This window comes from Bubalus bubalis, chromosome 11 (assembly GCF_019923935.1).
Source record: "Bubalus bubalis isolate 160015118507 breed Murrah chromosome 11, NDDB_SH_1, whole genome shotgun sequence".
Taxonomy (NCBI): Eukaryota; Metazoa; Chordata; class Mammalia; order Artiodactyla; family Bovidae; genus Bubalus; species Bubalus bubalis.
In genome coordinates, this window is record NC_059167.1 from 74,011,784 (window position 1) to 74,028,071 (window position 16,288).

Consider the following 16,288-nt stretch of genomic DNA (forward strand, 5'->3'; position numbering starts at 1 on the left):
CAACATCCGAGGGCCGGAGGTTCACCCTACTTGTTTCGCTTGCTGTGATGCTGTGAGCACCAAGCAATATTCTGATAATTTAGTATCTCAGGAAAATTGCCTACAGGGAGAGGCACGCGAGCATTCATCTTGCTGAGAGTTACATTTTCTTCATTAAAAATTAATATATTAGCTTTCTGAATTCGGCTTTTAAGATGATGAAATTTTTTTTGGCAGATCCTAGCTGAGAACAAGCTCAAAGCCATTTTATTCAGAAATCCTATTTCCTTCTGGCTAACATGTTTGCCCTTGTATGTCCCTGGCTGAATGTGAGCCCTGCATCTTACCTGGTAGTAAAAAGTGGCCCTGAATTTCAGGTAACAGCTGCAACCAATGACCGAGCCCCTGATGAAAGATCAAATATTTTGTTGATACTATGATGAGCAAGAGAAGGGAGACTCCACTGAAAGAAGCAAATGTGTTTATGATGACAGAGAAGTAACTAAACCTCACTTTGGTGGATGGCTGCATGTTAAAAATTTATATCATGCCTGTAGCTAAAAATTGTAATCTCCTTCTTGGCGAGTGAATGATACAATTTATGCCTAGCAATATCTCTATAATTTTATTTGCATAAAAATCTCCAGGGGAGCTTATTTTAATTGGAGTCCTAGAACCCACTCTCAAACTCTGCTTTTGGTCAGCACAAGAGAGTGGACCTTGTTTGGCAACTCAGTTCTGCACCTTGAAATCCAGCAAGGCTCGGCCCCTCTCCTTGTTCTGTCTCCTCAGTCTGTTTCTGCTCCTCTTGTCTCCTGCGTGCATGCCTGCTCAGTCACTCAGTCGTGTCCTACTCTTTGCGACCCTATGAACTATAGTTCACCAGGCTCCTCTGTCCATGGGATTCTCCAGGCAAGAACACTGGAGTGGGTTTCCCTGCCCTTCTCCAGGGGATCTTTCTAACCCAGGGATCAAACCCAGCTCTCATGTGTCTCCTGCAATGCAAGTGGGTTCTTTACCCCCTGACCCACCTGAGAAGCCCCTTGCCTCTCTGATCTATTTGTCCTGTAGCTCCTCCCCTACCCCTCAGGTCTGATGTCTGTTAAGCCTCCTTCAGACCTCAGCTCAGCTTCTATCTTTGGTCCATTCTTTCTCCTCAAATCTGTGGTTTGTGATCATGCCAACCCTGATTTTAGGCCCATGATGGAATGAGAATAGAGGCTGGGAGCCATTGCCATAGGAAAACTATGTATTCAAGTTTAGAGTCCAGGAAAGAAATAAAGGACTCTGCATTTTAAAATAACTCCAGGAGATTCTGATATACTGTGTGTATCGTGGGAGGTCTTTGGATCACATTTTGAGAAACACTTTAAAAGGCAATATACATTTTTCAAATTACAGATCTTAATCCACTAGGGGGCCATGACATCAATTTAATGGGTCACTACAGTATTAAAAAATAATGACTAGACCAGGACAAAACAGAATAGACCAGAGTGTTACTGAGTCCAAGTTCATACTGCTTATTGCACAACAGGCCAATAAATCAAGAGATGAGTTGTCGGGGCTTCGTTTATACTAAAGAGGGAGGGGTGGGGATAAAGTCCTGGTTCCCCAGAATCTGGAGGGTATATGTTAATTTCTTTCTTCCTGCATTTATTCACAGGCGGGAAATGGCAACCCGCTCCAGTGTTCTTGCCTGGAGAATCCCAAGGACGGGGGAGCCTGGTGGGTTGCCGTCTATGGGGTCACACAGAGTCAGACACGACTGAAGCGACTTAGCAGCAGTAGCAGCAGCATGGTTCAGGGTGCTTCTTGTGAGCTAAACAAAGGTAGCTCATTCCCTGGGAGGCAGGGTTCCCAGAGATAAGCCATTACAAATAATTTAAGCTTATAGACAACATCCCTTTAGTGATTAACTTATAATGAAATAGAAAGGCTCTTCCCTGTTATAAAAGTACATCATGGAAAATAAAATGTATTTCTTATTATGTGTGTGTGCTAAGTTACTTCAGTTGTGTCCGACTCTTTTTGACCCTATGGACTGTAGCCAGCCCTTCAGGACCCTCCAGGCACGTCCAGACTCCTCTGTCCATGGGATTCTCCAGGCAAGAACACTGGCGTGGGTTGCCATGATCCCAGGAGATCCTCCCAACCCAGGGATTGAACGCGTGTCTCTTACATCTCCTGCATTGGCAGGCAGGTTCTCTACCACTAGCACCACCCTGGAAGCCCATTTCTTATTATAGGTTACAGTTAAACAAACCAAAAAGGAAAAGCCCTGGCTTAAAGGATAGACTTAGGAATCACAAACATGAAAAAAATTCTTCATCAAATGCTGATTTTGCTTTCCATACTGGAAAAGTAGGTAATTTGTCTCTATCTTTCTTTTTTTAAAAAAAAGATTTATTTATTTTATTTTTGGCTGTGCTGGGTCTTCATTGCTGCGTGCACTTTCTCTAGTTGCAGAGAATGGGGCTACTCTCTAGTGGTCAGCAGGCATCTGCTTGCAGTGGCTTCTCTCGTTGCTGAGCACAGGCTCTAGTCATGCAGGCTTCAGAAGCTGTGATGCATGGGCACAGTGGTTTTGGCTCCTGGGCTCTAGAGTGCAGGCTTAGTGGTCGTGGTGCACAGGCTTAGTTGCTCTGCAGCATGTGGCATCTTCCCAGACCAGGGATCAATCGAACTGGTGTCCTTTTCATTGTAAGGTGGATTCTTAACCACTGGACCACCAGGGATGCCCTGTCCCAGACTTTTTTATGCTCATACACTCTTCTGGGCCAGTGGTATCTCAAGTTCTGACAGTGTGTGGTTCACCGTTGCTAAGGCAATTTTGATTTTAGTTCTATCCAATTGCAATTCCTTAACAAACATGGCCCTCCTCAGTCTCTAAGCTCAATTCGAGATTTAATTAGACAGGGTTACAAACCCCTCTTAATTTAGACAGCATTTATGCAAAGATTATTTTATAGCATTTTCTATTTAATTCCTTAATGTAACAGTGGAGAGAAATAGCAATCTGTAAGACTGATTTTAACTGTTTATCAAATCATTCAGGAAGTATTCATAGGTGATCAGAAAGCTTCAGATCCCAGGTGATGATAGAGTGATGGAAAGGAGTGAGATGACTGGGCTGGCAAGCCTGGAGTCCTGTTCCTGGCTCCCTGCTGGCTTCATCTTGCTTGGGAATATGCCCATGTATCCTGCAGAAAGGATGGGAAGTGCTGGGGGAGCCAGAGCAACAGCAGGATAAAGAGGTTAATATGAGGGGGATCTTCATGTAGGAGCAGATGGCTGGGATTGAAGATTCCAAGAATAGGTACCATGACATGATCTAAGAGGTCTATTTGGGACCAGCCACCCTGAAGTGATCACCAGTTAAAGATGCAGATCAGACAAGCCATACTATTGTAAAGACCAGCAAGACCCAGGGGATACCTACCGCAGGAACCCAGTAAGATGCATCATAGATCTTTTAGGAAGGAAGAGACAGCACTCTGGAACCTGATAATTTGCCCAGAGAGACCAAGTCATCCAAAATATATGCTTTATACTAGCCCCCTGGGAAACTGGACTGTGAATAATCTGATTCAGGAGATTGTTTAAACCCTAAGAGACAAAAACTTTAATTAGCAAGTTAATTAGTAAGTGTTTCTAGTACCTAGGGAGGGGCTGAGGCTTATGGAAAATTAACTCCATTTTTTTTTTTTTTGTCCATTTGAATATAGAGTCTGAGTTATTTGTAACCTTGCTATGTTGACTGAGAAAAACACACATGAAACTCCAAGGAAAGTTCTTTCCTGCACTTTTGCTTTATTGCAAACTAAGCTTAGTTGGGGAGGCAAAGGGCTGGGTGGACCCAATTCCCCATCTATGAGCTCAAGTGTCACTGTCCATCCTTTAAAGTTATGCCCTGTGGGTATTTATCTCACCCACAGTGAATCACTCCTCAAACGTCTTCCTCTTCCCTAATTCCTAGTGACTGAACGGTAAGGTGTGTATGACCTTCTATAACTAGAAGTCCAGAGAGTTCAGGCCTGTTTGATTCAGTGGCCCAGCCATGCTACTAAGTCTCTGGTATGTTATCATTAATGTTGTCTTAACTCTCAGGCAAAAGTGGAAACAGTGACAGATTTTATTTTCTTGGGCTCCAAAGTCACTGCAGACAGTGACTGCAGCCATGAAATTAAAAGACATTTGCTCCTTGGAAGAAAAGCAATAATAAACCTAGACAGAGTATTAAAAAACAGATACATTACTTTGAGACAAAGGTCCATATAGTTAAAGCTTTGGTTTTCCAGTAGTTGTGTACAGATATGAGAGTTGGATCAGAAAGAAGGCTGAGAGCTGAAGAATTGATGCTTTCAAATTGTAGTGCCGGGGACTTCTTTAGAGTCCCTTGGATAGCAAGGAGATCAAACCAGTCAATCCTAAAGGATATCAACTCTGACTATTCACTGGAAGGACTGATGCTGAAGCTCCAAAACTTTGAACACCTAATGCAAAGAGCTGACTCATTGGAAAAGACCCTGATGCTGGGAAAGATTGAGGGCAAGAGGAGGAGGGGATGACAGATGGTGAGATGGTAGGATGGCATCACCAAATCAATGGACATGAATTTGAGTCAGCTCTGGAAGATAGTGAAGGACAGGAAAGCCTGACATGCTGCAGTTTGTGGGGTTGCAAACAGTCAGACGTGACTTAGCTGCTGAACAACAACAACTCTCAGGCTGGGAGAAGATGACTGAGGAGGCAGACATAATGGTGTCCTTAGGAAGCAAGACCATTTCTTCCTGTGCTTCCCAGCAGCTCTCAGCAGATTTCTCTAGAATCTCATTAGCAGAATTTTGTCACCAGCCTATTCCTAGCCAAATGCTGGCAAGGGTGATGGAATTACAAGATGACTTAATCTATCTTCAATAAAATTAGTATTGTGGGATCAATAGCTACCCATTCCCCTTTCCCATTTTTCCTGCTCTAGTAAAGTATGATTCATTTCTCCCCAGCCCTTGAAATCTTGAGTACTTTCTTGGAGGGAGTGTCCCCTAATCTCTTCTGAAAACTTCAGGCTGGTAGCATCATACCGTTCACTGTGTGGAAGCTTCTGGTGCAGAGAGGAAGAGACTTCAGGACCTGAGGGTGGAGCAGGCTGGGAACTCCACTGAGGAGTTCTGACTCCAGCCAAGAGCTCACTCTATTTATTTCTCTTTTCCTCCCAATATTATAATCATTTAAAAAAAAAGAAAAAGGAATCTTTCACTGTGGGAGCTAATCTTCCACCTCATGTTCGAAGCCTGTTATGTCAAGAGAATGAGCCTCTGCCTCCCGGTCTGGGTTCACCCCCTACAGCTTTCTCCTCCTAACTTCCAACTGATTTGCCACAATAAGCCACACGTTGTGATGTGTGCTTACCAGCTCGACCTAAGCTAGCCAGCCATGGGATCAAACCATCACGCTAATTGTTAAATATTTATTGGAGTAGAAAATGGGGAGACTCAAACAACAATCAGGGAAGAAGCTGGATCCATACACAGCCAAGGCCTGCAGAGATGAACTCAGAAGGAGGGAGAGAGGAACTTGGTGCTATGTCTGATGTCTGTGAAACTCTAAGTTCCAGGCCATGAGACTTGCCTCAGTTCTCATTGCTACTTGAACTCTAATAATGTGGAGCTGAAAAGGAAATGACTTGCACATTATCTGTACAGAGTATAGTTTACTTTATAGCTACAGAGCTCTACTATAGTCATTAATGGTCAACTATTATTATAATTCCAAATACATAGTTACAAAATATTACCTCCATTAGAAAGTACACATATTAACTTAATGAACAGAAGAAAACATTCACAAAAACTTATTTTTTTTCCAGCTAATAATGTAAAACTTGTACCTTACTGAAAAATTATAAAATGCAAAAACATGGCAAGAATAAAATAGCTGTAATTCCAGTGCCATCACTGGTTATAATCTGCTTTGTCTCACTCAAATAATTTTCCTATGCATATACCCACACATACACACACACATGCATGCTTATACTCATTGAGAATATAATACATTTTATTGTTCAGTCGCTCAATCTTGTCCAATTCTTTGTGACCCCATGGACTACAGCATGCCAGGCTTCCCTGTCCATCAACATGTCCCAGAGTTTGCTCAAATTCATGTCCATTGAGTCAATGATGCCATCAAACCACTTCATCCTCTGTCCTCCCCTTCTCCTCCTACCTTCAATCTTTCCCAGCATCAAGGTCTTTCCCAATGAGTCAGTTCTTTGAATCAGCTGGCCAAAGTATTGGAGCTTCAGCTTCAGTCCTTCCAATGAATATTCAGGGTTGATTTCCTATAGGAATCACTGGTTCAATCTCCTTGCTATCCAAGTGTCTTCTCCAGCACCATAGTTTAAAAGCATCAGTTCTTTGGTGCTCAGCCTTTTTCATCGTCCAGCTCTCACATCCATACATGACTACTGGAAAAACCATCAGTCAGTTCAGTTCAGTTGCTCAGTTGTGTCGGACTCTTTGCGACCCCATGAATCGCAGCACGCCAGGCCTCCCTGTCCATCACCAACTCCCAGAGTTTACCCAAACTCATGTCCATCGAGTCAGTGATGCCATCCAGCCATCTCATCCTCTGTCATCCCCTTCTCCTCCTGCCCCCAATCCCTCCCAGCATCAAGAGTCTTTTCCAATGAGTCAACTCTTCGCATGAGGTGGCCAAAGTACTGCAGTTTCAGCTTTAGCATCATTCCTTCCAAAGAAATCCCAGGGCTGATCTCCTTCAGAATGGACTGGTTGGATCTCCTTGCAGTCCAAGGGATTCTCAAGAGTCTTCTCCAACACCACAGTTCAAAAGCATCAATTCTTTGGTGCTCAACTTTCTTCACAGTCCAACTCTCACATCCATACATGACTACCGGAAAAACCATAGCCTTGACTAGACGAACCTTTGTTGGCCAAGTAATGTCTCTGCTTTTGAATATGCTATCTAGGTTGGTCATAACTTTCCTTCCAAGGAGTAAGCGTCTTTTAATTTCATGGCTGCAGTCACCATCTGCAGTGATTTTGGAGCCCATAAATAAAGTCTGACACTGTTTTCACTGTTTCCCCATCTATTACCCATGAAGTGATGAGACCGGATGCCATGATCTTCGTTTTCTGAATGTTGAGCTTTAAGCCAACTTTTTCACTCTCCATTTTCACTTTCATCAAGAGGCTTTTGAGTTCCTCTTCACTTTATGCCATAAGGGTGGTGTCATCTGCATATCTGAGGTTATTGATATTTTTCCCAGAAATCTTGATTCCAGCTTGTGTCTAGGTTTATCATTGCTTTTCTTTGAAGGAGCAAATGTCTTTTAATTTCATGGCTGCAGTCACCATCCACAGTGATTTTGGAGCCCAAGAAAAGAAAGTCTGTCACTGTTTCCATTGTTTCCCCATCTATTTGCAATGAAATGATGAGACTGGATGCCATGATCTTCATTTTTCGAATGTTGAGTTTTTTCACTCTCCTCATTCACCCTCATCAAGAGGCTCTTTAATTCCTCTTCGCTTTCTGCCATAAGGGTGGTATCATCTGCATATCTGAAATTATTGATATTTCTCCTGGCAATCTTGATTCCAGCTTGTGTTTCATCCAGCCCAGCATTTCACATGATGTACTCTGCCTACAAATTAAATAAGCAGAGTGACAATATATAGCCTTGATATACTTACTCCCTTTCCCAATTTTGAACATACTATCTTATAAGTTGCTTTTTTTTCACTTTAAAGTATATCATGAACACTTTCCCATTTCATTAATTATTTCTCTTGAAATGTATTTTGGTTTTTCCTTAATAATTATTAGTCATCATGATGAACCTGCTATGTTTGGGGGAACTTGTGTTTTGTATACACAGAAATTATGGGAAAAAAAAAATGGACTAGAGCCCAGATCTGTAGATTTTTAGCTTACATTCTAACAAACCATTCTACCTGATGCCTTTCATTTTCTCAAGTTTTCTGACCTTTTACATAATAATAGGACCACTCACTTGCCATCAGAAATGGTTGTAAACCCTGTTTTTTAAATTGCCATCAGCACGTCAGTCTCCTAATCTGAAGTTATTTTGATTGTCCAGATAAATGTCCTTTGATTGGGGTCTGAGAGAAGATTCTTTTTCACAAGCCTTTCTTTGGGGAAACATCTTGCCCCAGTATGTTTTCCTAGTCCCTGAGGGCACATTGTTAATTCTGGGTACACACTGGCCCCTTTCTGCCAAACGGTAACACTTTCATCCCCCTTTCTTCCTGCCTAGCTGGGTCCTGCTGCCCCCAGCACTAGATGGTAAGTACCACTGTATGTGCAAATAATGCCACAGAGACCAGGGATATGAATGGGAAAGATGTGTTTAGAGAGTCCAAGGTGGAGTTATATATACATAGTTCTATATACTGGAATTTGGTGTAAAATCTTGACTTCAGCATTGAGAACTGCCAACCATTTGACATAATGTTGCCCAGTGTCCTTCCTGTCAAAATGATCCATGATGAGTGTCTTCATTTCGTTATCATGGTCGTAATGCAGATTCCCTGATGTTGGGTAGTCACCTGTGTGGGAGCATTACTCATTTAATGAATATATACTAGGAGTCTGCTGGTGGCCAGTCATGAAGGAGGATGCATCAGGCAGACGCAGAGCTACCTGCAAGGAGTTAGAGTCTGGCAAGGATGCCCACGTCTAAACAGGTGAGTCCAGCATGGTGTCATAAAGGCCAGGCATGCACGAAGGGAGTGGGCTGAGGGGGCTGTGACCGCACCAAGGGGACACTTAACCCAACACTTAACCGCCTCCTGGGGAGGGGGTGGCAGCCAGGGAAAGCCTCCCAGAGGACGCCGTCTAGGCTGAGAATGGAAGGACTGCAGGGGTGGCCAGAGAAGACAGCAAGGGTGGGAGGAGTTGGGGGAGATACGACAGTAGGACGGTGACACCTGAAAACTCACAAAAGTCGCGAGCCATACAGATTCTTAAGGAGACTGTGGAGGGCTGCTCTTGTGCTTTCAGACATTCAACACACCCTACTCCAGGCCCCAGCTGTTCAAACCCTGAGAGAAAACATGTAGTGCTTGTCACTTAAAGGCATTCAGCAGGACAGAATTTCATTTATGGTATGTTTTATGGAGAGCGTTCCTAGCAAGCTTAGTGGTACGTTGACACTTGTTGTCCAGTCACTAAGTCATGTCCAGTTCTTTGCGACCCCATGGACTGCAGCACGCCAGGCTTCCCTGTTCTTCACTATCTCCCTGAGTTTGCTCAAACTCATGTCCATTGAGTCGATGATGCCATCCAACCATCTCATCCCCTGATGTCCCCTTCTCCTCTTGCCCTCAATCTTCCCAGCATCAGGGTCTTTTCCAATGAGTCGGCTCTTCACATTAACATTTAGACACCACTAACTTGAGAGCTTTTGATTGCCCCCATGAAACAATTATATTCAGGTAGCTAAATTCTGGGATAAAAGAAAATCCCAATTGTACATCAACTAAACTTCAACAAAAATAAATAATAAGAAGAAAAGAAAATCCCAGCAAATACTTTGATCCACTATACAACAGAGATGTCCTGTGGTGCATAGGGATACTTACCACTGGGCTTTTTGCTTTTATTATTGTCCCATTTTAACAGGTTTTTATCTTCTCTCTGTCCATGAGAATGTCAGATGTCTCTCCTCCCAAATGTCAGTATCCCTGCATACAGGATTTCTCTCCTCCTCCAATCAGATGTGGCCTTGAAACATAGGACCAGGTTTGCTATAAGTACATGCAATATAAAAACATACAGTCTGTGAGTGAGGAATTCTCCTCTGAAAAATAAATTTCTGCCATTGGGCCTGAATATTGGGAGCATTTATGGTTTTCACTATTTCCAATCATTTTTCATTCCTTTGCAGTTGTGTTCTAAAGAGGAAAGCTTTCTAAGTAACTGAATTTATTTAGAAAGGTGAGGACCTCTGTGTTCTGAATACTGCCCATCTCATGTCTATTTCCTGATCTGTGGGCCTGTAAACATTCAGTGGGGTTGCAAGGACAGGGAATTGCCCTGATGGGTCAGAGTTGTAAGGTGGGGGCCAGAAACCTTATGATCCATGGATTAAGGGTGGTTTGTAGAGGGAAGCCAGAGAGGCCAGAAAAAAGCAGTTCAGTTCCAAAGAAAACTTCTAAAGTATCAAATCCAAGAGGTGAGTTAAAAGCTGCAAACCAAATAGACAAGAGACTGGTAGTTACTTATCACTTTTTATTGTGATTATGCTGTGTGATAAACAACCCCAAACTCAACAGTTGCAACAATAAACTTTCATTTCTTCATCTGTCTGTTAGGTGATTTGTGGCTCTGCTTGGCTTGGTTGGACTTGGTTGGGCTTGTCTAGACTTGGGTACAAGGATTTGGGTCCACATGGAGCAAGCAAATTGAGCAGTCATTAGCCAGAGTTTGTGGTCCTGGCCGAGCAGAGGAGGACAAAAGAGGAAACAGAAACAGATGATGCTTCTGTTCAGAATTTGCATCTGTCAAGAGAGGAAACAGAAACATATAATCCTACTCAGAACTTGTATCTGTCATTTCCTCCAGATGGCCCAATCCAGAGTCAATGGGTGGGGAAGACCACAGGGTGAACAGGAAAGGAAGGAAGAATTGTGGCGAAGGAAGAATTGTGAGCAAGTAACACATTCCACCACGATAGTTGGTAAGAAGAAATTTATTGGGAAATGCAAAGAGGGTGGAGGCTTAACATTTCAGGATATTGAAATGCAGATGAGAGAGCACCAGTAAGCTCTGGTTGACAGAGGCCTTTCTTATTGGGCCTGGTCACCTGAGAGGCCTGTTAAGGCCACAGAGTTGGGTGGGACAGCAGGTTCTATGAAAAGGCTTGCTTAGGTGGGATGACCAGCCCACCTAAGCAAGGCACCTGTGCTCTTCTGAAAGTTTATCTCACAACTAGGGGCTTGCTCTTGTTACCTTTCAGCATTCAGGACTCTTCGTCTTCATTGGGGATGAAAGCAGTCCTTTTCTGGCTGGGTGCACAAATACAAATTTACCAACTGGACCACAGTTAAATTTAATTGGATACTTTAACAACAACAAAAACTGATCGACTCACCTAGTAAGTATTCAGGGATTCTAGTCGCAGTCCACATTATTCCCCTTCATGTCTTTTTCCTAGAATTACAGTTGTGTTTTTTTTTTTGCTTTTATTTTTTTTTTAATTTTTAAACTTTACATAATTGTATTAGTTTTGCCAAATATCAAAAAGAATCCTCCACAGGTATACATGTGTTCCCCACCCTGAACCCTCCTCCCTCCTCCCTCCCCATACCATCCCTCTGGGTCATCCCAGTGCACTAGCCCCAAGCATCCAGTATCGTGCATCGAACCTGGACTGGCAACTCGTTTCATACATGATATTTTACATGTTTCAATGCCATTCTCCCAAATCTTCCCACCCTCTCCCTCTCCCACAGAGTCCATATTTTGCAATATCATCAGTAACTCTCTACCATGATGATCATCACGTAAACTGTGAAGGCGATACCGTTCTCTCTGGCACCTTGACTTGAACATGTACCCCAGTGTTCCTCGCAGCACTGTTTATAATAGCCAGGACATGGAAGCAACCTAGATGTCCATCAGCAGATGAATGGATAAGAAAGCTGTGGTACATATACACAATGGAGTATTACTCAGCCATTAAAAAGAATACAGTTGAATCAGTTCTAATGAGGTGGATGAAACTGGAGCCTATTATACAGAGTGAAGTAAGCCAGAAAGAAAAACACCAATACAGTATACTAACGCATATATATGGAATTTAGAAAGATGGTAACGATAACCCTGTATGCGAGACAGCAAAAGAGACACAGATGTATAGAACAGTCTTTTGGACTCTGTGGGAGAGGGCGAGGGCAGGATGTTATGGGAGAATGGCATTGAATCATGTAAATTATCACATGTGAAACGAATCGCCAGTCCAGGTTTGATGCATGATACAGGGTGCCTGTGGCTGGTACACTGGGATGACCCAGAGGGATGGGATGGGGAGGTAGGTGGGAGGGGGGTTCAGGATGGGGAACACGTGTACACCTGTGGCGGATTCATGTCAATGTATGGCAAAACCAATACAATATTGTAAAGTAAAAAAAAAGAAAGAAAGAAAATCCCAAGTCATCTGAGTTATCTATTGTGTTGTCAATACGGGCACCTTCACCTGTATGTTTCTTGCTTCCTTCTCCCATCTATTCCTGCCTACACCTGGCACTTATCACCTCTCACCTGAACAGTTGCAAGCACCCTAATCAGTCACTCCACTCCACTTTGGCATTACATTATGGGATTTTTTTTTTCCCTTAAACTTTAATTTTGACATATTTTTGGTTCTACAGAAAAGTTTTAAGAAAAGTGCCAAGAATTCAAGACTATCTTTCATTCAGATCCTTCAAATATTAATATTTTATCACATTTTATATTTTTTTCTCTCTGGGTAGATAGATAGATACACATACATCCCACATATGTGTAGTTGATATATATATTACATACACATACATAATTAATTAATGCATCTATATTTCTGAACCATTCGTCAGTTGCAGAAATATGTCCTTTTACCCCTAAATGCTGAAGAGGACATTTCCAAATATCCTCCCTAACACTCTGCCTCACTTGCCTTTTAGATAAACCCATTATATTATGTAATCCTTATTCTCTGCCTGCCTTCCCACTTGACTACTTGCTTATTGTCTGTTACCATGATTTCCAGAAACTGCCTGTTGGACTGAGTTCCCTCCAACACTAACATGCGGCTCTGTCTTCTGATGTCCGAACTCCCCTTCAATAGGTGCACTTTTACATCTGGATTCTTTCCAAGTTATCCTAACTTGCCTTTCCTGGCCCTAGGTAGCCATACAATCTCTCATCCCTGCAGAGTATTAGCTAATTAAACAACCATATGTGTAGCCTGTTGATTTCTGGCTCAATCACAGCCTGACAGGAGCTCTCTAGAGAATACTGAAGGGCTCTAGACTTAGTGCTGTACTGCTCAACTTTTTTATTTTTATATTTTAATCAAGGACTAAAGGAAACTAGAAAAAGAATACTCATCAAATTTTCAGATGATCTGCAGCCTTGGGAAATAGTAACTATGAATGAGTGAAAGTCGCTCAGGTGTGTCTGGCTCTTTGCAACTCCATGGATTATACAGTTCATGGAATTCTCCAGGCCAGAATGCTGAAGTGGGTAGCCGTTCCCTTCTCCAAGGGATCTTCCCAACCCAGGGATTCGAACCCAGGTCTCCCACATTGTAGGTGGACTCTTTACCAGCTGAGCCACCAAAAGGAGTCAGACTTTTGATATTTTGAGAATATTCTAAGACTACTATGAAAGGGCAAAACAAATAATATGAGTATTAATGTTAATACTTTATTGTCTTATTAAGTGTACTTAATAATACTTTATCAATACATTATTATACAGTATTAATACTTTATTAATACATTATTAAGTGTAATGACCTTTACTTAGGTTCTAAAATGTAACTTCTCAAGTACAGGAAAGGAAAAATCTGGTTGTCGGTGATTTACACTTGACAATCCAGCAATATAGAACCACCAATAGTTCCTTTTTACACCATGCTGTCTCTCATTCTCTGGGCCTTCCCTTGACATTTTTCTTTCATCTAGAAAGTCTTTCCCAGTTCTTTCATCTACTCGAGTCTTTCTCATATTGTAAGACTCAGACAGCCACCTCCTTCAGAGGTCTTGTTCCTCTTCTATGGCTCCTATGGCTCCTCCATCATCGTACTGATCATATTAGATAGCCTTTGATCATCGCCCATAAGGAGGCTGTGAGAACTCTGAGATCTGGATTAGATCGTCTTCATATTTTCTACCTAGTGCTTAGCCCAGGCCATAGCAGATAGGAAATAATAAGTGAAAGTGCTGAAACAGTCTTGGTCTTCTTCATAGCTTTCTCTTGTTCTTTGGGCTCATTCCTGGAAGACCTAAAATTGCTCCAAGTTTTCATTCTGGATATCACCTCTTTAACCTGTGTTGCAACCTTGCCTGTTTCTGCTTGAAACCATTTCACTATGGATCTTGGTTTTTATCTTGACTTGCTCCTTAGCTGTTAAATTTCTATTTTTCCCTTGCTTTCTGGCCTGCCCTCATTCAGGACTCCTTTTTCCATTTCTCCTTAGCCTGGGCCCCCAAACTTAGGACAAGGGCCAGCCTGGTTCACTTCTCTGTCCACATGCCCAGATTCTGTTCCAGAGACCCAGCAAATGTAAGAGACATTTCCTTAACTAGCCCTCCCTTGTCCCCTCTCCCTTCCCACTGCACAGTATAGTTCTCTTGGCCAGGATGGTGGCTGGAACAGCAATTTCTAGGGCTTTAGTTGATCCTGGATACCAAATATTCTTGGCTTCCCAGGTGGCATTAGTGGTAAAGAACCTGCCTGCCAATGCAGGAGACATAAAAAATGTGAGTTTGATCCCTGGGTCAGGAAGATCCCCTGGAGGAGAGCATGGCAACCCACTCTAGTATTCTTGCTTGGACAGTCCCATGGACAGAGGAGCTTGGTGGGCTACCATCCATATGATTGCAAAGAGTTGGACATGACTGAAGTGACTTAGCATGCACACACACCAAATATTCTATAGAGTGTACCCTATGAGAGAAGTCAGGCTACATAATTTCTAAGGTCTCTTTAGCTTCTGCAATTCTGATTCCACAAACATATAAAGCACCCATTTCAGCCTATTTTCTAGTTGCCTGATTGGTCCTACTATATTCCAGACTCCTTGCATATACGGATATTTTATCTTATTCACATTTTCTACACTTAGAAGGATACACACATTACAAACAGATTTACTCAATAGGTATCTGTTGGGAAATGAATGGATGAATTGATGAAAGGATCAAACAAGAACCCGTGAACTTCTCTAGGAGTTTTTTTGTGATCTTGAGAAGGTCCTCATTTTTTTTCTCTAATTAATGAAGTGGACATTAACTAATAATCCTTCTGCCTGCAGTGTTAGAGGAAATAGCTAGTGTATGAATCTAAAAACACTGGAAACATAAAAATGTTAGACAAAAATCATACTAAAAGAGTACTTCACCAATGATCTTTGCTCCTGTCTCAAATCCTTCTATTAAAATTTGGCTTTTTTTTTTTTTCAAATTATGGAATTTTATAGCAGACATTTAGGGCTTCCGTGGTGGCTTAACTGGTAAAGAATCTGCCTGCAACGCAGGAGACCTGGGTTTGATTCCTGGGTTGGGAAGATCCCTGGAGAAGGGAATGGCTACCCACTCCAGTATTCTTGCCTGGAGAATTCCATGGACTGTATAGTGCATGGGGTTGCAAAGAGTCGAACATGACTGAATGACTTCCACTTTTCACAGCAGACATTAAGGCTCAGATGCATTTTTATCTAAGAGATTAGTTTTTTTTTTACTATTATATTCCTTGTAAGAAATCATAACAGAGACATAAAACTTTTTTGTAGCATGAGGTAGAATACATTAAGTGAATAATATAGCTTTAGTTCTACTACCTAAAGTCAATGAGATAAATAAAAAATATCCACTTCCTTGTTAATTATCAACAACAGTAGCAGCAGCGTAAACACGTACTTATTGGGGTCAAATCTAGAGATCATTCACTTATTTTAGATGATATGAATTTTGTCCTTGCAGTGGACATCTGCTGAGTTACTTGCCCCAACCCCCAACCCTATCCTACTCACCCTGCTTGCAGTCATGATTATGTGGACCTGGATGAACCCTTGCCCAAAGCTCATTTATAGACTCTTCCTTTAAAATTTGAATTTGAAATTAAATGTCAGGCCCTCTCCCTGCAGTTGTGTCCATAAAATGTCCACTTTGATGTTCATTTCTGCCATATTTTCCACTGCCTTTTAAATAATCAGAGGAAACCTTCTTCATGTGTTCATTGTTTTTAATTATCTCCCTAATGTGTGTGCATATATTATTGGTCAATGCTGATTGCAGCTTTCTGGAGAATATTGAGTTAATGTTACTTTGGTTAATATTTAGGTTGCAAGTAATACTGGAAACACTTAAAGAAAAAAGAGGAAATTTAAAAAAATTATTTATTTATTTTTGGCTGTGCTGGGTCTTCATTGCTACAGAGGCTCTTCTCTAGTTGCAGGCATGGGCTTCTCATTGTGGTGGTTTTTCCTATTTATTGCAGAGCACGGGCCGTAGGTTGCAGGGCTTTAGTAGTTGCGGCTTGTGGGCTTAATTGTTGTTCC

At 42.0% G+C, this 16,288-nt stretch overlaps 1 long non-coding RNA gene across 1 annotated transcript; it reads right to left on the minus strand.

The window, feature by feature from the left end:
* Positions 1-10,240: 10,240 nt before the first annotated feature.
* Positions 10,241-15,897, minus strand: LOC123328296. Its single transcript, XR_006543142.1, has 4 exons — positions 15,761-15,897; positions 11,117-11,175; positions 10,975-11,030; positions 10,241-10,523 (listed from the first exon to the last, which is right to left on the minus strand). It is a non-coding gene; the product is annotated as an uncharacterized LOC123328296 (long non-coding RNA).
* Positions 15,898-16,288: the final 391 nt, after the last annotated feature.